At 42.5% G+C, this 24,949-nt stretch overlaps 1 protein-coding gene and 1 non-coding gene across 8 annotated transcripts in view; one reads left to right on the forward strand and one right to left on the reverse strand.

The window, feature by feature from the left end:
- The window catches only part of MECOM (MDS1 and EVI1 complex locus), a 599,591-nt gene that overhangs the window by 355,752 nt on the left and 218,890 nt on the right, over positions 1–24,949 (reverse strand). The gene's annotated exons all lie outside the window — the stretch shown is intronic.
- On the forward strand, positions 13,804–13,929 carry LOC128593065 (U6atac minor spliceosomal RNA). The gene has a single exon (XR_008382241.1). It is a non-coding gene; the product is annotated as a U6atac minor spliceosomal RNA (small nuclear RNA).

A 24,949-nucleotide genomic window follows, 5' to 3' on the forward strand; every position in this document is an offset into this window, starting at 1 on the left:
CCTTGGCAAAGTAATACGCAAATCTTATTAATAAAACTAATACACAGACCTTATTAATAAAAATAATACACAAATCTTATTAATAAAACTAATACACAAATCTTATTAATAAAACTAATACACAAATCTATTAATAAAACTAATACACAAATCTCATTAATAAAAATACAAAAATCTTATTAATAAAACTAATCAATCTTATTAATAAAAATACACAAATCTTATTAATAAAACTAATACACAAATCTTAAAATGGGTCGGAGACGAGCATGCAAGTGAAATGGCCATAGCCATATTGTGCTTTAGTTCCACTTGCAAAATATTTTTTATCTCAATTTCTTACAAACAAAACTTTAAAGACTGTTATCTGCTTTTTCAGACCAAACTAAAACAATGAGAGATTTTTTGCATTGGAATCCAAGGCCAAAGCCCGGGGTGTGAGTTGTCACCTGCCCCACCCAGAAGTCTGACGCTGGGCACTGGGAGAATGGAAGGTACAGCAAACACAAAAGGAGCCACCCTCAAGAAGCTGTCGTCTGAAGAAGGAGCCAAACACTTGAATTCCATACAACAAAACCAAAAATAAAAGCAAGTGTTATGAGGGCGGAGTCATAGAACTACAAGCTGAGTGTAAGTAATCTCAGGTAAGGACATCTAAAAGGTATCTCAATCTTTAACATGAAGACGCCACAGTCAACTCTAAAGTCTCTGTGGCAAGTGTGAAATTCTGTGACTTGGAGCACCTCTGCCAGAAATGACTTGGATAACAGTTAGAAAGGAACCCCAGATATCGATCAGATGACCTGTGCATAAGCTTTCCCTGTGATTCCAGCTGTCAGACCCCCAAACTGCTGGACAATTCAATCAAGCTTGCTATCAAGCCATCATGTGTGTCTGTCTGTCTTAGTGTCAAGGAGATGCACTTTTTAAAACCAAGATAATTTTGCAGCATAAATAATAGATGGCATCAACTCAGATGCAGTCAGGACGGAGGCTACAGCCTCAGATGAAGCTCCCTCAGGAAGGACATGTCCACCCACCCTGTTCTTCACCACTCACGCAGAGAGGCTCAGGTGGGCGCTGACAGGCAACGTGTGTTCAACATATATTTGTTGTCTGAATGCTGCGTGGATGGATAAACAAGTTTTCTACCAGACAAAAATATGTAAAATTAATAAGTAGAAAATATCTTGAGACCAAAGCTCTGTAAATGTCCTAACCACAGGTGTTCAGCAGCCAGATGTAGCAGGAGTGTTAGTGATGAGTCATCAGGAGACGTGACTTCTGGCCCTTCCACACACCACAGCTGCACAACTTACCCTGTGTCACTATTGCCCAGTGAGGTCCATGTGACCCACACTTCTCTAGTTATTGGCCAATGAGGTCCATGTGACCCACACTTCTCTAGTTATTGGCCAGTGAGGTCCATGTGACCCACACTTCTCTAGTTATTGGCCAGTGAGGTCCATGTGACCCACACTTCTCTAGTTATTGGCCAGTGAGGTCCATGTGACCCACACTTCTCTAGTTATTGGCCAGTGAGGTCCATGTGACCCACACTTCTCTAGTTATTGGCCAGTGAGGTCCATGTGACCCACACTTCTCTAGTTATTGGCCAATGAGGTCCATGTGACCCACACTTCTCTAGTTATTGGCCAGTGAGGTCCATGTGACCCACACTTCTCTAGTTATTGGCCAATGAGATCCATGTGACCCACACTTCTCTAGCTATTGGCCAATGAGGTCCATGTGACCCACACTTCTCTAGTTATTGGCCAATGAGATCCATGTGACCCACACTTCTCTAACTATTGGCCAATGAGGTCCATGTGACCCACACTTCTCTAGTTATTGCCCAGTGAGGTCCATGTGACCCATACTTCTCTACCCCCAGTGCATTGCTGTGAAGCTTGGAGATACTGTGCATAAACATTCCTTAAAAACAAAGCAATCAGAATAGCAAAAAATGCATAATCGGGACTTCTCCACATTGTGGGCATCCTACTGTCTCTCTGGCAGCCCAACGTTCAAAGATAAAGCTTGGCTTCTTATACTTTGGAGATTTCAGAAGGGCACTTAAGTGCACAGAGAAAAATAAACTTGGAAAAATGATGAAGAATGGCTTGAGTTCAGAGAAGTTAGAAGTAGAAAGTTCGTGGATGCCCAGCCTGGTAAGGTCCTACTTTAAACAGTAAGTTCACCCCATTCATGGAACCAGCTAAAGGTAATTTGTTTCTCAATAAATCCTCATTTCCAATATTCTGGATGGCCTCTGGCAGAAAATGTTATATAGCTTTTAAATGCAATCCTTCATCACTTCAGTCATCTTAAGACTTTTTCCTATCCAAGCTACGTGAGTTTGGGAGCTGCATCCTATGTTATATCAAAAATGTGCCCACATCCCATATTTAATATAATCCAAACACAACTCTGGGTAGCTAACATGGTACTCTATGGATAAATGTTTATTAATTTTGATCTCCCATTTTCATTCCTATCATGGAGCCAGTAATTCTTGTAAGTCTCATATATTTTTTGTAGGCCCTACAAAAAATAGTAGCTCTCCAGCTCTGGCTCCTTGGTGGTAACAGATAACAGGGTCCCCTCTCCCATAATTGTCTCTTTACTTTGTATAATTGCCCTGGATTTTGCATAAGGAGAGAAACGTCCTCCCTCACTGATTCCTAGTAATCTATACCCACAAATCTATTCTCCCAGCCTGCTGTGTTTCCCTAAGACTGGCCATTTGTTACCCGCTAGTTGCAATTGATTTCCTGTGCCTTTGCCTCCTGTAGCCATGAGTGCAAAGAACAGACTGTACGATTTATACCAGCCATCTAGTACCAATCGTTAGATAACAAGACCCTTTACTGAAAGCATTTAGAGTAAAACAATACTTGAAGTTTACCTTTGCTTTCACTTCCTTCTTTATTACACCAAGTTCAAAGTGAGGCCAAAATGGTATCACAAGGCCTATTTAGACACCCAATGAGCAAAGCACGCCCAGTCATTCTGCATAAATGCCTCCGCTCCAGTGGCATTTCACGCATTTTCGGGTGCAACTCTCTCGTGACATTTTTGGTCTTTCTGTCTGTTTCAGGCCCTGTCTTTATATACAAAGGGAAATGAGTCAGATCAAGTCCAGCAAATGTCCTATAAAGACATGTCTGAGCCATCCTGTTTGCTAATTAAAAGATAAGATTTTTCCTCTGAAAAACGCCAGCTTGGACCACGCCAAAGAGCTCACAGCAGAGCTGGGCAAGCCCAAAGTCACCAGCCGGTGAGGGGATCTGAATGTGGGATTTCTTCAAGTGGTGGGTAGGAGGGGAGCACAGGGGCCTGACAGTCTTGGAAACTGGGAGCACAGCAGAGAAGATGGAACAATTCTGCCATCACTACATGGCTGGGCTGCCTGGCAGGGGTGTCCTGATAATTGTTTCTGGAATTGGTATTCCCACAGTTGCTAGGAGAACAGTATCAAAACCAGTGTCTTCCAGAATTACAAGGACTCATAAAGTCCACACAAAAGAAATCAAGGGCTCTCTATCTGTTGCCAATGGAATGGTAACACATGAAAATAAAAAAATTAAAAAAGCCATATCTCAAACTTAAGTTAACTTCCCTAATTTGCAACTCCCAGAGGACCTGATTTACCTACTTTGTTATTAGACTCAAAATTGCACAAACTGATTTCAATTATTTGCCAAGGTAAACACAATTAGGTAGACTGGTCTGCCATAAAATCCTAAAGCCAAACATATATGGTTCTGAGATTTTCAGATCATCCTCTTTGGAGCAACCTGTTCATCAGCACCAATCAGCTCAGCAATGACACATAGAAATAGCTGCAGGGTGGCGCCCACCAGGCACACAGGGGCCAGACAACAGAGACAGCGCCAGTGGGGGGCTCCCAGGGCCACTCTTGGTGTCCAGGAGAAAGCTGCTACTCGGCCCTAATTGACTGTCACCATGTAGAAAGCCAGATAATCTGATACCTCAAGGGAAGTCACAAATTTGGACTTTGAGTGTGGGGCTTTCCAATTTTCTTTTCCCACTCTGTGGGAAAACGATGTTTATCTGCAAGGCGAATATAGGTTGGGGCCCTACAGTTTTGACACCCAGTGTGGATTCTTTTTCATTCTTCCATTCTAGCATGAAGAAAGGAGATAATACCATTGTCATTCCTTTGCTTTCATTACTTTATTTAACCTCAGCTGATCTCAAAACATTTTTTAAGAATACTCAATATAGCTGGGCACCTGTAGCTTGGTGGTTAGAGCACCAGCCCTGTGCTCCAAGGGTGGCAGGTTGGCCCCGGCCTGCTTAACAAAACAGAACAAACAAAAAAATAGAATATTCAACCAGAAAGAGGTGTGGAGAGGAGAAAAGGTCTTTGAAATAGTAAAACAGATATTAAAGTCTCTCTCTCTCACATACACACAGAGCCTTCATTAAAGAAAAAACTTTAAGATATGAAAGTTCATCATAAGGATAAATCATTTCAACCTGATAGATCATAAAATGTCCTATTAGGTTAGATGTCTGTTTTGTCCATTTTCCTCACAATTGAACTTTAAAATGTGTGCACAGCGAGGTGACCTTATATCAAAGACCTCAAACAATGCTTAGAGATAGGCAGCACCTTTTTAAAGCAGCACACATTCTTATAAGAGCAGTTAAAAGGGGATAGGTGAAAGGCTAAACTGAATTGTTCTATTCTGTGCCAAGAGTCTGCTCCAGCTGCAACTAAATAGTGGTTCTCAGGCTTAATTAAATAAAGCGCCGTGTAAATTCTCACTGTTTGCTGTGTGATTAGAACTTCTCTAGGCAGAAAGCGCATATTTGATTTCCTTGCTGTCTGCACTTGCCCGGGCCCTTCACCAGCCAGGTATGTACTGAAGCTGTGTAAACGCAAGATTTTTCTTTCGGAATCAGGGTGAGATATAAAAGTTTATAGAAACAGTGAAACTCAACAGTGGAAAATTCATTTTATGTGAATGGAAAAAAAACTAATCTATATATTATAGCCGATGCTGTCACAGTGAAATTTCTTCAAATAGCATTGAGAAGAGGCATTTTTAACCTTTATATCAGAACCGGGGGCGGGGGGGGGGGGGTCTAGGCTAAAAATGCAAATAGGTAGCACCTGTGCCAGAGGTTTACGTGACTGTGGGGTGACTGAATCGTAGCAGATCCAAGACCCATATCTGAGGAAGCAACAACCTAGAGAAAAATCCTACTTCTAAGTTGAACATAGGAGAGCTAATATCTAAATTCATCTGGGGAAAAAAAAATGGGTTTATTCCTAATGACAGGGAGTAACAAAAATAATCTCTTGAATCATATCTATTCTCCATTGTCAAAACTCAACTCATTTCCTTTAATATTTGTATACTTTAGTTATTTAATCATATGTCCTTCAATAATTGAACAAATCGATAAATTATAAAATTATAAAAATAGATTCTGAGATATGTACAATACATCCAGTCAAATCGTCAATATTTTTATTTGAATGTTCTGCAGAAAATAAGCACTCTTTAGAAGCAAGCACTATAAATGCATGATTCAGTTAGGTTTTTTGTTTTAATTTGTCCTTGGCATTGATGAAAAACAAATTAGCTTCTCTCCTTGGGTGCTCACCAGAAATAATAGTACCAAGTCAAGCTTTTTCCCCCCTCAGTAATATGTTCCTTTGTAGATAAGCACTGTGGTGAGGTAAAATAATGTCTTAAAAGTTTACTGTTTTCTTGTTCTAAGATGTAAATGATAGGGAGCACTGGGAGCTATTTCAGAAATATTTATTCCATGGAGACAATGGATTTTGGCCATTAGAAGAAAGAATCATGGTCTATCAAAACGTAACAAAAGACAACAGATTTAGCTCCGTAGCAAGTTTCTCCCTGTAAAGAGCAGGCACCATTTCGCCCCACATTGTGCATTTGTTATCTTACAAAACGAGCTTTAATGATGTGAGGAATATTTTTAAGAGAGATGTTTTTATTTTTAAAGACTTCAATAAATACAACAATAGAGTTAACAAACGTGTTCTTCTTGTTTTTCCTCTCAAAATTATTTGAGCCACTTATTAATCTCCAGTCTGTTTCATCCATCTTTTATGATGTGTTGCAAGGAGTTTTTCAAATTTAAACTTCATTACATCATTTTATAGTTATAAACCTGACCACTGTAATTCTTGGCCTTAACTAGGCTGTGACCAGAGGAATGCGTTCGTTAGACTCGTACAGGACAGAAGCCGGTAGTTTAGCTAAGGTTAAAGCAAGTACGATGCCAAATTGCATGATTTCAAGAACCTTAAAAAATTAATTTAGGAACAAGACAAGTCTCCATGACTACGTGAGCCTCTCACTGTGTCATCTCACGTGGAAACATGGAGGTGTGCGGCAAGATGGTCCTTTTCTGCGTCTTTTCTGGATATGTAAGTGCGATTAAGTAATTCTTAGGAGTAAGAAGTTATTTGTGTTTGGATCTCCTTTGCCAGCTTCCTTAACTAGCTCCTGGGTAGAATTCATTAATTTTTATTAACAGGGAAAACATTTGTTCCCGTGACAATATTTGCATTGCCTGAATGATTTTCACCTCTGCCACAAGGTGTACAATCGGCTCATACATCACCCGATTACGTGGAGAGCAGAAAGACCCTCAGTCATTAGCGAGTGAATTAAAGATGATCTTAAGAGCTATTAATCACAGTGACAAAAGCCTTAATGTTTCTGTGACCCTAGTGGAGCCTGGGGACTCAGAGGGAAGCAGAGAGAGAGAAAATGGAAACATATGTTTTCTCCAAAATAACCTACCTTAGGAGAACTGTCAAAGAGAGCGTCACATCAAACTAAGAAATTCTGCCAGCAACTGGCCTCTGGATTACGTGTCTATTTATCTTCCTGTGAGTCCATATTTCCTTTTAAAATACATATTTTCTTGCGATAGATGATTACAGCCCATACCATTGTCTTTTGTACCTTTAATTTCTTAATTCAAACTTTATTCAGAAGGACTTGTGCTTTTGCTGAACTGCATTTCCTAAAAAAATTCAATGTAAAGTGCATTCCTTCTGCTAACCACATAAATCAGGAAGAAAACAAGTAGACAATAGCAGTAAAGCGCCATTATAAACATTAATCCAAGCAAATACAATATTCCAATAATGGACTAAAACGGCAACATTATTAAGCCCTACGGTGGGTTACAACACTCAATCATTCTTCACCGTATCTGGCTGTTTTTGTCTGGATGTTTACAAGATTATAATGGCATCAACTGCGCTGTTAATAACATGGGCGCTTGCTGGAATTCCAATTATCTTTTGCAATATGTTGACATAAGGAACAGACTACAGCTGTCTATTCCTGAACATGGTAAGAAGACCCATATCCCCTTATCTGTAGGCACGTCTTTGTTTACATAGCTGAGGAAGAAATATTGCATTGTGCTCATATTTTGCAATTGGTTCTGCCTCTGAGATGAAAAAAAGGAAATTCTGGCTAAGTGGATTTTCTAGATGTCAGTTTCTTTGATGTGACTTAGATTAGGAAATAGTATTGCTGAAATCACAGTTTTCTCTTTTAATATTGAGACCATGTTGTCACACACACACATTCTCTCAACTCCTTTTCCGTGACTAACATTAATGAGAAATTGGGGCCTGACATGTGTTAGACTGACTTGGGCAAATATATAACATTAAAAACAAATATCATTGTGGATTAGAAATGTTAAGAATTTTCAGAAATTCTTTATTCTCAGTTAACTTCTATGTTTTGACGAAAGAGCCCAAATCAATTGAAAATACTTGAATTTGAATTACATAATAAAATTATTTTATTTTTCATTAGTAAAAATATTTTTAAAGATAATTTTCTTTCTGGAATCACAGACAAGATAAGGGGAAAAATGTATAGTTATTTTGTTATAGCAAAAGTATTTTAGAATAATTTAGAAGTCCCATGAGTAACGTAAAATCTCCTTAAGAACCAATTAGTTTTACATTTCACTTTACCATTTACACAACTCTGTAAAGTAGATTTCATTATTTTCCCTATCTCCCAGATGAGGAAACCAAAGCTTATAATGTTAAAGTGACAGTCCCAATGTTACAAACCTAATTAAGGCCTAGACAATGTCAGATCTTCTGGCTTCAGATCCGGTTCACTTGGTATTAAATTAAGCTGTGTCTCAAATACTTTCAAATTCAAGGTGAATACCTTGGGTAACTAGAATTGATCTACTAAACTGGGCCTCTGACAAAGCCTAGTCTGTCTATAAAAAGTCATACTGTTCAAAATACTAACTTCTTTGCCGTCGTAACAAAGAAGAGAAAGAAAGGCTTAGGACACTCACTTCACGTCCACTGGAAGTAAATCACAGATTAGTCAGCACAACACTCAGAGAGGCTCCCTTGGTTGATAACCACAAGATTTAAATTACATGAAACAAAATCAAACTCCCTAGAATTTTATTCCTGGGGACAAAACCCTTCTATATATACCTCCCTCTTGTCAGCCTGCAACGTCCAGCAAATAAGGATCAAGGTAATCTTAAAGGAAAATGAAAAGTACAAGCTCGCAGACAAATCCATCTGCATTTGGCGTTTTTCCTTCTCCCAAGGCACCAATGGGGATCTGTTATACTCTCAGAGTAGGGTTCAACACTTGTGAGATTACAGCATTTTTATAAAAACAATTGAAAACCTTTTGAATGGTTAGACCAGACTTCCTAAAAATTTAGCAGTGCTTAACTGCAATGTCATATGTTGAGAAACGAGAAATGCATAATAATCTCATTCTCCTAAAATGTATCAGGGGGTGTGATATTTACTCAAAGAAGTCACAGGACACAGTGAGGTGTGTGCACTAGATCGCAGCCAGAAGTCCAAAAAGTGATGACTCTCTGGCAAGATCAAGCATTTACTGTGAGCCATATTTACTGTATGCCTTGGTTTAGGCGCTTTCCTCACACTAACTCCTTTGCTCTTCACGATGGCCCGTGAGGTAGACATCACCATCATCTCCACTTGACAGGTAAGGAGACTGAGGCAGTGACATTCAGGAAGTTAGTAGGTGATGGAAGAAGCCATGATTCAAACCCGATGGTCCAGCTCCAGAGCTCACACACTTCACCCCTAACCCACCTTCTCTATCTGCACTCCAGCCAGTAATAGCTGCCCAATTATGGGTTAACAGTGAGAATAATTTGGGGTCTTCCTTAAAGATAATTTATCCAATCCTACATCACAACCATTCAAGTGCCTGAGTCAAAAATTGACATCCAAACACTTTTAATTGCATTAGTACGCCTTGAGGTAAGGGTATGGTAGCAGGTAGTTTATTTCAGAGGGAGCCCCAGGAAATATGGGCCCTTGCCCTCAAGTAGAAGGAAAGATAGAGAAGAGCCAGAGGTCACCAAAAGGGAACTCCAAGAAACAGCATAGATCAACTCAGCCAGGGTGAGGGATCCAGGGGCTTCATCTACCAATTCCCATCAGTCATTTGCTGAGAGCCACTCCAAGAATGTCATCCCCCACACTCCTGACCTGCCCCATGCTCACAAACGGCTCAGGATCTGGGCATCGTGCTGGCCAGGCCCAGACATGAGAGGGGATGAGGACAGGGGACCAACCCCCCGTGGTGCTGGCCACAACCAGCACAGGAAGAGCATTTCAGGTATCAACTGGTCTTCTTGCTCCAATATGCAGAGTTTAATCTGGTAATTTAAAAACACATGTGCTTGGCAAGTGAGATAAATATTTTAATTACCCCTCTGTCCATAATGTTCATCAATTCACTTTTTTTTCCAACCAAAACATACTATGATTATAAACCTAGGTTAGGTACCAAGAGAAGAACTTAAAACATAAATGTAAAACAATCTCAAACAAGACCTATAAATTACCAGCCATAAAAACTAAGACTGATAAAAACAGACCAATATTCTGTTCATTTAAAGATAGCTTAAGGAAAGAAACACTAGCTGTGGACTAGGAAAAAATATTAGAAAAATATATAATTAACCAAGGATTAGTATCCAGAAGAGTAAAAGAACTAGGAAAAAATATTAGAAAAATATATAATTAACCAAGGATTAGTATCCAGAAGACTAAAAGAACTTTAAAAGTAAATAAGACTAAACAAAAACTCTACTTAAGGAACAAGATTTCACTAAGTAGGAAGCACAAAAGAAATTCAATCCCTTTAGCTATGAAGAAGACATCATTAAACCTATACTGAGATAGTATTTTATATCATTATTTTATATACATTGCCAAATAGAATACCACCAAGTGATGTGAATGCATTTTGCACGCTCCTGGTGTGTGTGACCTGGCAGGAATTACTTGAAGACGATGTTACTGTACTATCTTGAGCTTTACTCCCAACACAGCTGTCCCACTCCTAAGCAGACTCTTTAGAGAAACTCCTGGGTATACATGCTGGAGGACATGTTTGAGACTGTTGTCACCTACATTGCTGATATGAAAAAACTGCAAACCCAAAGGCCCATCCACAAGAAAACAAACTGTAGTACAGTCACAGAGTGAAATATTACACCACATTGAAAATGAACATGAACTAGTCTGAGAAACAAAATCCTGCATGAAAACAAGCAAGACCAACAAGATTTTTTTTTTTTAACTCAAAAAATGAGCAAAGCCAAATAATGCCTTGCTTGGTAACAGACATCTACGCAATCAAACCTTTTCAAAGCAGAGGAATGATAAAATGAAAGTTTAGACGAGGGTCAACCTCTGGTGAGAGGTAGGGGACCAAGATGGGGAAATGTACACGGGGAGATGGGGTGAACTCTAAGTTAGGGGTGAGCTCCTGGGTGCTCCCCTCACTTGTATACTACATCGTTCATTCACGTGGACATGTACACGGGGAGATGGGTTGATTCCATGGAGCCCCACTCTCTATGTTAGGGGTGAGCTCCTGGGTGCTCCCCTCACTTGTATACCACATCGTTCATTCACACGGACATGTACACGGGGAGATGGGGTGATTCCGTGGAGCCCCACTCTCTACGTTAGGGGTGAACTCCTGGGTGCTCCCCTCACTTGTATATGACATCATTCATTCACGTGGACATGTACACGGGGAGATGGTGTGATTCCATGGAGCCCCACTCTCTACGTTAGGGGTGAGCTCCTGGGTGCTCCCCTCACTTGTATACGACATCATTCATTCACATGGATATGTACACAGGGAGATGGGGTGATTCCATGGAGCCCCACTCTCTACGTTAGGGGTGAGCTCCTGGGTGCTCCCCTCACTTGTATACGACATCATTCATTCACGTGGACATGTACACGGGGAGATGGGGTGATTTCATGGAGCCCCGCTCTCTAAGTTAGGGGTGAGCTCCTGGGTGCTCCCCTCACTTGTATACTACATCATTCATTCACACAGACATGTACACGGGGAGATGGGGTGATTCTGTGGAGCCCCACTCTCTAAGTTAGGGGTGAGCTCCTGGGTGCTCCCCTCTCTTATATACTACATCATTTGTTCACACGGACATGTACACGGGGAGATGGGGTGATTCAGCTGGGTGCCCCTTCTTAGGTGGTGCGTTCGCAGGTGTTCATCTTAGTTTTTACTCCGTTATTTGAGCATATGTTACAAATACTCTTTCTGATGTCTCAAGTATTATGCAACCCAAGAATAATAACTAAGAAAGTAATGCTCAGCCTTATACAGCTCACAATCCCCCAGTGGCGAGCCTCCCTGCTGAAATGCTACCTCTTTTCGTAGGCAGTGAATCATGACAGGGAGAGTGTGGGGCCTACCCAGGCTGGGGGCAAGGAATATCTCATGGAGAAATCTTGAAAGATGAGTATGTACCTGCCCATCAACTCATGAATGGATTAACAAGCTGCGGTACACGTATACCATGGAACACTATTCAGTCATTAAAAAGACAGAGATTTGGCTCAGCACCAGCCACATACACCAAGGTTGGCAGGTTCAAACCCAGCCCAGGACAGCTAAACAATAATGACAAGTGCAACAAAAAATAGGCCTGGATTTGCTCCCGCACTCCCCAGCACCTAGTCCAGTGCCTCGGAACCTTGCATGGAAACTTCATCTCAAGGATTATGGCCAATATATTCACATTTCCATGCTGTATGACAAAGAGTTGTGGCAGGTACGTGTATCCCAGCTGCTTGAGAGGCTGAGGCAAGAGAATTGCTTAAACCTAAGAGTTTGAGGTTGCTGTGGGCTGTGATGCCACAGCACTCTACAGAGCGTGACATAGTGAGACTGTCTCAAAAAAAAAAAAGAAAAAGAAAAGACAGAGATTTTTACATCTTTTGTATTAACCTGGATGGAGTTGAAACACATTCTTCTTAGTAAAGCATCACAAGAATGGAGAAGCAAGAATCTAATGTACTCAAAATTAAATTCAAGTGGGGGGAAGGGAGGAGGGGGATGGGAGGAGAAGGGGAAGGGGAGGGGAGAGGAGGGAGGGTGAGCGGTGAGTTCTCACCTAACGTGCACCGTGGAAGGGTCTAAAGCACAACCCTGGGCGAGGGGCTCAAATATAACCTGGACTTGACCTAACAAAGGCAAACTAAGTAACCTCATCATTTGAACCCTCATATTAATCTAAAATTAAAAAATAAAAATTACTCAATTAATTTTAAGAAAGGAAAGATGAGCCTGATTTGCCAAGTGGAAGTCAAGGGAAACATTCCAGGCAAGGGGAATGGAAAGGTCAAGGGATAAAGGGAAGGTGGACCTGTGAGGACCTGGGGATGGGGGGTTTGGAGGAGGGACAGGGAGGTGATGCCAAACAGTTCATGCTGAGTGCATTGTCCCAGTTGGGTGATGTCACGCCAAGGTCCAACTCTCACACTCGTAAAGGAACCTGCTACTGCTGCTCCCTTCTCAGAGCTGAACCACATACCCTCCAGGGCTTTTGAAGGCAACAACAGTTTTGTTTCCCACTTCAGATTGGTGATGTTGGGAGAGGAAGATGAGAAATTAAACACATCTACTCTCTCCTCTCTGCCAGTTTAGATAACCCACTCCAAACATAAGGGTTAAGTAATCACCTGTGAATACATAGAGACATTTGAGCTGGGTCATCTACCAAGGATTAAATGTCAGGATCACTGAGAAAATGTCATCTCATTAAAGGCACAGAGGCCAACCTACCCCTCCTATTTATGGATCTGACTATGTCTCGGGTGCACCAGTAATTTTTCAACAGGTCACATAAACTAAAGAAGCAAAAACCACCCTGATAAGAGTGCACAGATAACAACGAGTCTGACCATCTGGAGTCCGCACTGGGCAGCCTGAGTAGACATGGGCTGCAGCTTCCAGCCCCAGGCGAGACAGCTAGGCCGTGGGGAGGGCGGACACCTGGGATCCGCTCCCGGCAGGGGAGAGACAAGGCATCCGTACCGTGCACAGAACCTTCATCTCAAGGGTTATGGCCAATATATTCACATTTCCATGCTGTATGACAAAGAGTTTGCAACAAATGAAATTATATAACAATAATAACATCTATCACTAAGTTTTTATGGTAAATAAAATATTTTAATTTACTCCTGTTTTTAAAACTTGAACCAGCACAAGCCCATTATCATATTCACTGACGTCTACTGACAAGGATATTTCTGTCTCACCCACCCAAGAATTCTGCCTCTGTCAAAAAATAGAAAGACCTTATATACCCTAGGCAAAGCTCAGGACCATGGGGCAGGGGAGGGTCCTGTTATTATGCAGATAGCACCGTAGTCTTATGTGCATTTCCATTGAAAAATACTTTTACATGTTGCATGAAAGGAAAGAAGGTTAGCACACCCCTTGACAAGAATGGAAGAGGCCCTAGGGCCTGGTAACCTGCACGGGGTTAAGGCACTGCCACCTACTTCATGGCATCTAACCATCATTTTTGCTGTGGTACATGTACACCATGGAATACTATTCAGCCATTAAAAAGATGGAGACTTTACATCTTTTGTATTAACCCGGATGGAATTGAAACACATTCTTCTTAATAAAGTATCATAAGAATGGAGAAACAAGAATCCAATGTGCTCAATTCTAACATGAAGCCAGTAGATGATCTAATACCAGCGCACATTAGAGAAAAACGGAAATCAATTCAAAGTGGGAAGCAGGGGGATGATGGAGGAGGAGCAGAGTGGGTATGGGGGGTTCACGCTGTGTGGAACACCTCTTTGGGGCAGGACACAATTATAAGAAGGACTTTATCTAACAAATGCAAACTGTATAACCTAATTCTTTGTACCCTCAATGAACCTGAAACAATTAAAGAAAAAAAAAATATATATATATATATATCAATAAAAAATAATACTTTTACCTAAATTGTTACAATGAATTTTTCTGAAATTATATCAAATACAATAAAGTTTTGGCAGATGGGGATGTTAGGAATAAAACATGATTTTAAGGTTTTTCAGCTCTGTTACCTCTCAAAAGTAACTTCCATATGTCCTTAAATTATGAATCAGAGAACTTCTGTTTTTGTTTTCTAGTAAGTCCAAAGGATAAAAAGGCAGCTGGTAATAAGATACGAAAGTCCACAGTGAGGAGGCAGTGAGCACCCAGCTGGGGGCTACGAACTGGAAGGCCCTGGCGGGAGAGGAAGCTTCAGCTGCCTCATGTGAGGAATCCTATCAAGGAGGTCGTAGCAACAGCGACCACTGACGTTCAGCGAAATAAGGAAGAAATCAAAGCCTGAAACAGTCAAAACAAACTACAAGAGTTTTCTAAAAGTGAGGCTATCGTAGACACAGGTACCGCCCCAGTCTGGGTGGTCTCTCTTCCATTCACAGACTCGAGGCGCCCCACAATCTCAGAAAAACCAAAAAACCACCAAGAAGGTCTTCACATTTTTCCCACTGACACTTTTCAACCCTACATGGGGAACTGGTGGAGTGGAGAAGTGTCCCTATGGCCCTGGGGTGTGACTTGGTGTGGCAGCTGCTGAGTGGAGGTCTGGATTTGCTCCCACCCTCCCCAGCACCTAGTCCAGTGCCTCGCATTCAGTGGGCGCTCAGCAACTACCTGCTGAATTTAAGTAAGTGAGCCCTTTGAAAGAGCATTCCTTCCTCCTAGTGCCAAAGACACTGTTTACAGTGACTGGGTGAAGCTCAGACTTTCTGTTCATAACACTTGAAAGTGAAAGCACTGTATCAGCAGAAATGGAATTTCTCTCCTCCTAATCTGCTCTAAGATGTCCTGGTGTCCTGTGGAAAAGAACAAACTGCAAACGGAAATCCCACTAGGCTCTCTTCCCTGGGAGCAGGCTCTTGGGGGCCCATGGAAGATGCCCATCCAGGCCCCACACTGGGTCCCTTCATTTCGCTCACTCAGCTAACCAGGACAGGGGGTGCCAAAACAATGCAACACATTAGAAGAAAAGGAAAAACTGTAATAAATGGTAATACTCAACGCTCAACACATACCAATAAGAACAGGCGAATGCAAACCATGTCTGAGCACCTCTTGTAATTGCAGAGGTCAAATGTGGCCTGAGCATTGGAATTTTAATAGTTTTTCCTTTCATTTTTTAGGTGCCCTCTGCATTTACTGAGTGCCTGTTGTGATGTGTGAGGCCCTGCACTAGTTTCTGTGGAAGGGAAGCCCTTACCCACCAAGGCAGGGAAGGGCCCCCAACTCTCAGAATCATGGGGTAGGGGAGGGCCCCCCACTCTCAGGACCAAGGGGCAGGGCAGGCCCCCAACTCTCACAAACATGTGGCAGGGGAGGGCCCCGCACTCTCAGGACTGAGATGCAGGGGAGGGGCCCCCACTCTCAGGACCATGGGGTAGGGAAGGCTCCCACACTCTCAGGACTGAGGGGCAGGGGAGGGTCCACCACTCTCAGGACCGTGGGGCAAGGGTGGGTTCCCCACTCTCGGGACCATGTGGCAGGGGAGGGCCCCCCACTCTCAGGACCATGTGGCAGGGGAGGGCCCCCCACTCTCAGGACCATGGGGCAGGGGAGGGCCCCCACTCTCAGGACCGAGGGGCAGGGGAGGGCCCCCCACTCTCAGGACCGTGGGGCAAGGGTGGGTCCCCCACTCTCGGGACCAAAGGGCAGGACAGCCCCCCACGCCCCACACTCCTGCTCGGCGCTGGCTTTGCCTCTCTCTTGCAGTCCGTGAGCCCTTTCTGTTTGCAAATCCCACCGAATATAGAATTTCTCATCATTTCCACTTTTTAGCCCCAAACCCGCGCTCCCCCGGCCGCCGGCTGTGACTGTGGAACGTGGTGACCCCGCTGGTCCCAAAGCTCATTTCCATCTTGTCAGCCCCACTCTGGAGCCCTCCGAGGACCCGCGTTCGTACATCAGGGGAGACGCCACACAGCCTCCGCCCCGGGAGGTCGCAGACCCCACCCCCGTCCCCAGGACGAGCCCCGAGCCGCGTGGTCCCCACTGAGTCCCCAAGCCGGTGGGGGGCTGCTGTGCGGCCGCAGCCCGGCGCAGCTCTGTCAGCGGACGAGGACAGCGAGGCCAGGAGAGCTGCCCACGGTCACACCCCGGCCCAGACCCGGGACCGAAGCCCACGTCCGGCTGAGGCCGCAGCCCGCACCCCACCGCGGCAGCTCGGCTCGCTGGGGCGCTCTGGACACACCTGCTGTGCTTCACTAAGACCACAAAGAATTAAAATGCATTCCCAGTAGAGATTTTTTTTCCCCTAGTATGATTTTGTCAGTAAATAAATACTTAACTAAGAATTTTTTAATGCTATGAAAGAAATCCTCATTTTAAAACACTGAAATCGGGCGGTGCCTGTAGCTCAGTCGGTAGGGTGCCGGCCCCATATACGGAAGGTGGCGGGTTCAAACCCAGCCCCGGCCAAACTGCAACCAAAAAAAAATAGCCGGGCGTTGTGGCAGGCACCTGTAGTCCCAGCTACTCGGGAGGCTGAGGCAAGAGAATCGCTTGGGCCCAGGAGTTGGAGGTTGCTGTGAGCTGGGTGAGGCCACGGCACCCTAGGAGGGCCATAAAGTGAGACTCTGTCTCTACAAAAAAAAAAAAAAAAAAAAATTTAAAACACTCTCATTCGCCCCACAGAGGCGTCTGCCAGTCCCAGGTGGGGCATTAAGTTTGGTGCCCTCCCAGCCCATTTGCCAGAGTTCTGCATCCACCTGCACTTCCCCTGCTGTGCCCTCCTGTAAGACTCACTCTCTCATTAACTTCCCCGTCAAATCAGGCATTTCATAAATTTTACGTAACTGGGGGAGGGACAGTTGAATAACACAGGAGGGTGCAGATCAGGGTTAAGGTCCCAAGGAGTGTGTGGTTGTCTGCCATGCTCTCCACTGAGAATGTTTCTATCTCTGGCCCGGAGGTATTAAAAAGGGCAGAATAATATCTTTCTCATTGATCCCATTTTTTATAAAGCACCCTTATAGAGCCCTACTGTGTTCCAGGCACTGTATTAATTTCTGAAAGTAAAATTAAAAAATAGCTGTGTCAAAGTCCTCCAGGAACTCACACTTGGATACCCATGACAGAGAGGACACCCAGGCAGTCACAGAACAAGGTGGTGAGTGGGCTGTCATGCAGAAAGTGCCCAGGGGCAGCCAGAGGAAGGCACAGCTCAGTCCGGGAAGCCAGGAGGGACACACAGCTGAGCAGAACTTAAAATGCACCTTGAATGATGATCTGGCCATTCCAAGACAGCCGAGTGGAAGGAAGCATGTTCTGGACAAAGAGAAAGGTGTGTGTGGCTCTCATGGTGGACAGTGATGAGTCGCTTGGTGAACTGGAGCACAGGTATAAAAGAGGGTTGAGAGATGAGGACGAAATGGGTTATTTTGAAGTATTTATGGAAACTCTTGTTTGAGACCTAAACAGCTGAGCAGCCAGGAGTTATGGCATGATCCAATCTGAGTCTGAAAAATAACTAAAAGTTTCTTGGATGAGAGCTAGAAGAAGAGAAAGCAGATGTTATCGCAGTGTGGGGGTGCCGGTGACAACGCAGTCCTCACCTCACCACCAGAACCTCGCCAACAGCAGACATTCACGGATGTTCCAATTTAACTGAATTTGTCTCACTGGCACATGGACCCTAAATACTGAGCAACTATTAAAATGCCATCACATTATCAACTTGGAGAATTCTCAGTTGTCTGATCAGGGTTAAGACATGGAACTAACTAGCTTAATGTCTGCATGCAGCTGGTCTACCCCACGCCAACCATCTCTTACACACTATCTCATCTACTCCACTCCACAGCCCTTTAAGACCAGTACAGGAGGAAAATCATACTCAGAGTAAGTAATGAATAAACGTGTCCAACTAGGGATAGTGCCAGCATTGGCATTTGGTGTGCATCTAGCTTAAAGTCATCTGTACATCTGGAACGCGTGCAGGGCAGAGCACTGACTAAGCTGCCTCCTCCCTGACCAGATACCTCAGAAGAAGACTCCCGGGAGTGGGGGGCAGGACCCCTGGCCTGGAAAGAAGAGCTTGGACACTGGTTTCATTTTTTTACTGCACATGGCAGTGAACCACAATGAGTCAGATGTTGTCACGGTGCATTGCGTAATTCCAGGGGGGCATTCACAGCTCAGCTACTCTTGGTTATTTCCAGTTCAGTAAGAAATGGACGAGATCAATGGCTCGGCTCGGTGGGTTGACTGGGGTGGAAAACTCATTTAACTCTTAATACCATTAAATATTTAACAGTTTTACAAGGCGGCAACGTCACAGTCCATGACATGTTTGGCTGCAGGTGCTCTGGGATTCAGACTTCAACTTCCCCCAAACACTGATAAATTTCTGACTCTGAAGTTTTATTTGAGTCCAGATATCCAAAATCTGCTTCAGCCAATCTACCCGAAGTAGTGTCTGTCAAAAGAGAAGTACAGCATCATCCATGCAGACTTTAAAGTTTTATTTTATTTTTATTTGTGTTTTTTTGCAGTTTTTTTGACCTGAGGCCAGGTTTGAACCTGCCACCTCTGGTATATGGGTCCGGTGCCCTACTCTTTTGAGCCACAGGTGCTGCCCCAGACTGCTGCCCCCAGCCACAGTCTGCTGCCTGCAGACTTTAAAGCAGGCATCCTCAAACTTTTTAAACAGGGGGCCAGTTCACTGTCCCTCAGACCGTTGGAGGGCCGGACTATAGTTTAAAAAAAAACTATGAACAAATTCCTATGCACACCGCACATATCTTATTTTGAAGTAAAAAAACAAATGGGAACAAGTACAATCACACTGCCTCATGTGGCCCGCGGGCCGCAGTTTGAGGACCCCTGCAAAGTTTTAAAAGGAAAAGCAAATGAAGCTAGTTCAGCATAGGTCTTTTCTTTCTCTAAGGTGAGAGCTGGGGCACAAATGAAGCATGCCACGGTAAATAGGAGCTGTGCTCACTCGCAGTCATGCCCTGTAGCCATTAAGCCTTAAGGTCTTAAGGTACCAGCAATGCATATGATAAATTTCTCAGAAACATCCCAGCCATAACATGGTTCTCGCTGATTGCTCATTTACCCATAATGCATGCTGTCATAGCAAAGCCTGACAAATGACAGAGTAAGCTCAGGTTATTTTTTACACTGACTGCCAAGCCCCTCACCTCAGATTATTCATTTATTAGGGCAATCACTGAGGTCTGGGTACTTAATATTGTTTTCACCAAATATGAAAATGATCTACTTGCCTATTCTTCAGTTCCTCCTAGGGCCAGCCATTTATCATCAGCTCGGGATAAATGACTGCTTCATTATGGCTGTAATTTATGAGGTGTTAGAAGTAAAGAGCCACGCCTAGAGACTTAAAGCTTTAATATGGATTAAAATAAGATAATCAATCAAGCTAATACAAATTTTCCCTCAGTATTATTTCTGGTTTTGAAATAGCTAAATAATTTGGGGAGGGGGTGTTAAGCCGTGTTGAATATCTCATTATCCAACAACAGGCACGTGTGTCTGAGAGGATGTGTGAATAAATACAGGATGTGATACTACCTGGGGGGGAAGGATATAAAATGAAACCACCAGCTGTGATCAACTGAAATCCTTATTTTCCTTAATGGTGTCAGCTACACTGGAGACCAAAGAGTCTTCAAGGCAGGTATAAACTTGAGAGGCCTGTTCTACCCAATTTTCTTATTTCTCTATAAGAACATTGTAGAAAAACTGCTGTTGCTTTACTTTCCTTATTCTCTCCACAATAAAGAACTTACGCTGGGAAGAAAAGTTATGTCTCAGAACGTCTCAACAATTTCACTGTTTTTTTTCTTTAATGTCTGAATCAGGTTTTCACAATTCATAATAATTTGGACAAGAGCAGCCTCTGGTTATGTCCAGGGAATAAGGAGCATTTCCTACTAAAATAGCATTACTGTCTTTAAACGACTTCTTTTCTGGTTTGTGTCTTGATTTTATAGTTCATAGGCTATGCCAGAACAAATATTATTTCTAAATTATGTGTCATGCTCAAAACACTCACATAAACCTATTTGACCACTTGAGTAAAAAACCTTTGAAGACTATTTGGGAAGTTCACAATTTAATGCTTTAAACACATACCACCAGGAAGATAATCACCAAAAGAATTAACAAATACACAGTCTAAAGCCTAAGACACAACAGTGCTAATTAAAAACCTCCCCAAAGTTCTTGCCATTTTTCTAAGACCCTGTTCTTTGCAGGTGAGACAAATGGGACCCTGCCGCCTCCAGGCAAATTTTGAAGGATACTTCCAGCAAGGCCTGGTGACTGGAACTGCTCAGCCTTGAAATTAACATCCCCAGGAAAGACCTTTTCCTCCCCTCCAGACAACAGCAGCTTACATCTTCAAGACAAAACAGGAAAAAAACAATGATGACAAAAAATGGGCCCAGAGAAGACAGTTCGAGTAGTCACTGTCTACTCGAAGGAGCCTTCATTTTTTTTTCCTTCAGAGACAGCCTGGAAAACACACAGAGCCTGATAATGGCTTCGGTCAACACGGCCAATCTCCCCACTTCCTCACACACACCCCACTGAGTTTACCTTAAAGGAAAAAAAGCCGGGACTTTCACAGAAGCCCTGCGTTACGAGCGGTTGTTACAAATTAAGCCAAGACTCTGCGTTAAGAAGAAAAGGATCTTTCACAAGCTCATAATGAGAACTGAATGCAAAAGCCATATAATTGTAATCTAGAGTATGGCAACCAATGATATGAAATATTTCCACTTGGTGTAACTGTTTTCCATTCAGGATTATTTCCAGCAGTAAAATCCCCTGGAATGTCACTCAGACTGGTTTAAGTTAAATTCCAGTCTAGATCTTTGTTAGCTAAGGGACATTTTTTTATCTGGTCATCTTTCTCCACCCTACATATAATTCAACAACTGCACTTCACAATTTAAGCTCTGCAGTTGTTCTGAGTGTGTGTATGTGTGAGTGTGTATGCATGTGTAAGTGTGTGTGTGTGAGAGAGAGAGAGAAAGAGAAAGCTTTTCATGCTGTATATTTGGGGAGAAAATGAGTTTCTCTTTCTCTCTCTCTCATGTGGACCTTAGAATTGAGATAGTTAAAAAAAAAAATGAACATGCATGATTACTTATTAATTTTTTAACTCTACATATATCTTCAGGTGTCTCATATCATCCATGGCATCAATTATGGCAAATTTCCCAGTTTTTCTCATACCTGTTTCTATCAGGTTCCCGATAGCAAGGGAAAACATTCCAGGTCCCAGCCAGCAATGTTATCATCACTTATATTTTGTATGCTACACTTCAGAGCCATGTCTTCAGTGTACAGGGCCACTGATTATCACTGTGATTTTTATTTCTGTGTTAAATATACTTAGCACAAAATATTGCTTAAGAATGAAAGAAAATACCTTGCATGTTTAAAACACACAAATGGCCTTCCAGGGAGACCTAAGGCCCCATCACTGTCTGAAAATTGAGAGTGTGGAGATGGAGAATTGTTTTTCCCCTTACCTCTGCTTCTCTGCTTATATGATGAAATTTTCAAATAATTCGTCCTCTCAAAGTACTGTAAGTCTCTAGTAATGCCTTTTTTATGTATGTGATCCCTCAGGGTGGCCCTTCCCAAGTAATCATCATCAATAATAAAAATCTCTGAATAGATCAAACTTCCCACAGAAGTCAATCAATATTAGCAGGTGCTTTGGTGAGCCGCGATCGTCACTGCTCACGCCAAAGGAGCCTGCTTAGGAAACACAGACCTTTCATCCTTTGCACAGCAGAACAGAAATTATGTAACAATTTCAACGATTACAAAGGGAATATGTGAGAAAGCCCTTGGTAAACAGAAATATGCTGCATATACCTATCACAGATCAATGCTGCTGCAATAGTTTCTTTTTAATCACATCACTCATCTTCCTTCATCCCTGGGTCAGAATCTAGAAGACACTTACATTGCATTTGAATTCACTGGGTCAGTTCTCAGAATAGAAATTAAGTATCTACCGTGTAGGGGAACACAGAACACAGACAGAGGTGTGTCCTGAGTGTCCCATCTCTGCTTTCTGGGAGCTCACAGTGGAGCACAGCTGCAATTCTGCTCGGTGCTGGCTTCAGAGGGGCCAGGTCCCCACAGGACCCGGAACTGACTGATACTAGTCACACTGCCCTGCCTTGTGTTTGTTGAATGAGCAAGTGGAGGAATGAATGTCTCGCTGGACGTGCCATACTAAGCCTGGTATCATCCTTACTTTCATCAGCTACTAAAAATTAAAGTATTTCCATTTTTCTGTAATATTTGAAAATAACATTAAAAATCAAATTATTTTTAATAAGCTGGACCTAAGAAAAAGCCCATAGAGGTACAGATTTCTCCAGGCCTCTCACTCTCCAATCACTTACTGCACAGTTGCACACAGACCCTTAAATGATGGCTGGGGGAGGGCAATTTCTCAAATGCAAACACATACATTTTGCTGACTAAAACTCTGACATGAACAGAGTAAGAAATGGTAACTTAGATATAAACTGCTAAGTTACCAATTAGCTTCTTAAAACAATTGAAAGTCACAGAGAGCCCTCAATACACAGAGGTGGTTAATTAATTAACATTGGATGTGATTAATAATGGGTCTCATTTAATAGCAAATATCTGGCTGCAATGGCTGCATGACAGAACAAAAACCCTTCAGAGAGCAAGCAACTATATTTATCCTGATTGTGTTTGGGATTTTAACATGTTTCGCACAGGCTGACAAATGGCCTATTAATTATCTAATGTTGTCTGACAACAACGGCTTGATAAAGATGTATGTTTTTGAATCGCTGGATGGGAATTGCTGGAGAAGAGCCCCAGAGGGGCCTTGCTGTCCTAAAACTGGGCTCCAAGCCACAGTGACAGGCAAGACAAAGCCCTATCTCCCGCCACAGCCTTCGCAGATAAAATATGGCTTGGCATTAAGGACTTTTTTTTTTTTTCTTTCAGAAAACTGCTTCTGCAATATCTGATTAGGAAAAGGAGGAGCAGGTCTTTACTAAATTGGGGTTAAGGCATAATCAATATCATATATGGAGTGTCTGGCCTATTCTGCATAAACCGGGCACTTCATATTATTAAGGAGTCTATGATGCCGAGGGAGCACATGGCGGGACACTGCAGCGTTCTCCATTCTTTTTATTTAGAAGTTTATCTTCCAACCTGTTTGACAGCTGCTCCTAAGTGGTTTCACAGTGCCAAATTATTTTTATGATTGTTTGATGTTTTATTCTCCCATTTCAGTTAATGAGATAGGATCCCACAATGGCCATAATTCAGGGCTGTCAGAACTAAAAAGCATGCTTGTGGCAAGAGAGCCTGATGGTAAATAAGGCTAAAAGCAATGGATAATAAAAAACTCTGTTATCAGAGTCGCCTTTGCAATCAAAACCTGTTGGGGTCAGACCTTCCTTTCTTTGTGTGGCTTCTGGATATTCCCGAGCCACCTCCAAGTCCCTCTCTGCCTCACTCCATCACCCATTTCCACTCTGCAAACAAGTCCACATTTCCCGGGACAGGCTTGCGAGGAATGATATTAACTGAGAGATGTTGGAAGGTCTTAAGGATCTCGAGTGCTATATTCTAATTAAAGGGCTTGTGCATCATTTCCTGTGCCCAGCAAGCAATTTGTCATACACTGGGAGAGAGAAATTGTTCAACAAATAACCTTTACCAGAGTCCTGAGAATGACTCCATAATTGAAATCCCTAATGGTTTTTCTAGGAACTTTTATTAAGGTTGAAGCTTTTTTTTTTTTCCTTTACCTCTCCCTCAATAGTTTATAGAAACTTATGGTTATAATGTAGCAGCTTATTTTCAGAAAAGGAAGCCCCTCATTAGTTATATGTACAAACGCCGTAAGTATGAACAAGGCCATTTCTGCTAATATGCAACAGGACAGTGGTTTCCCCAAAGAGAACAAGAGTTTTGTTTGATCTCTATTATTCTTTTTTATTTTATTGTTGCTCATGAAAAAGCTTTAAGAGAGATGAAGATGCCTACATTTGGAATTATTTTTATCATCTTACACTAACATTCTTTATCACCTTACACCAAGTCTTTCGGTGGAACATCATCCTTGAAAATGTGATGAGAAAAAAATTCAACGTCACTACGTGATTGAGTCTATAACGTAAATTACTATTTAAAACTTTAAAAAATGAAAAGCAACCACTTTCCCAAACAATAGTTTGTTCTTCTTTCTGCACATTTCAAATAATGGTCCTTCATCAGCAGAAAATAACACGGCAAAAATTCAGGTAAAAGTAAGTCCCATAACTAATTACAAATCCTCATACAGAAACACTCCCTGATGAGTACCACAGGTTGGCTGCTTTATAAATACTTCAGGCTTGCCAGTAACCCCAGTTTTTATCCCACATCTAAGCCATTTGTCTCTTCTTACAATCAGCCACGTCTCTGTGTCCTCGTGTCTGAACACGTTTTACTTTACTACATGTTTTCCAGGG

Source organism: Nycticebus coucang, chromosome 8 (genome assembly GCF_027406575.1).
Source record: "Nycticebus coucang isolate mNycCou1 chromosome 8, mNycCou1.pri, whole genome shotgun sequence".
NCBI lineage: Eukaryota > Metazoa > Chordata > Mammalia > Primates > Lorisidae > Nycticebus > Nycticebus coucang.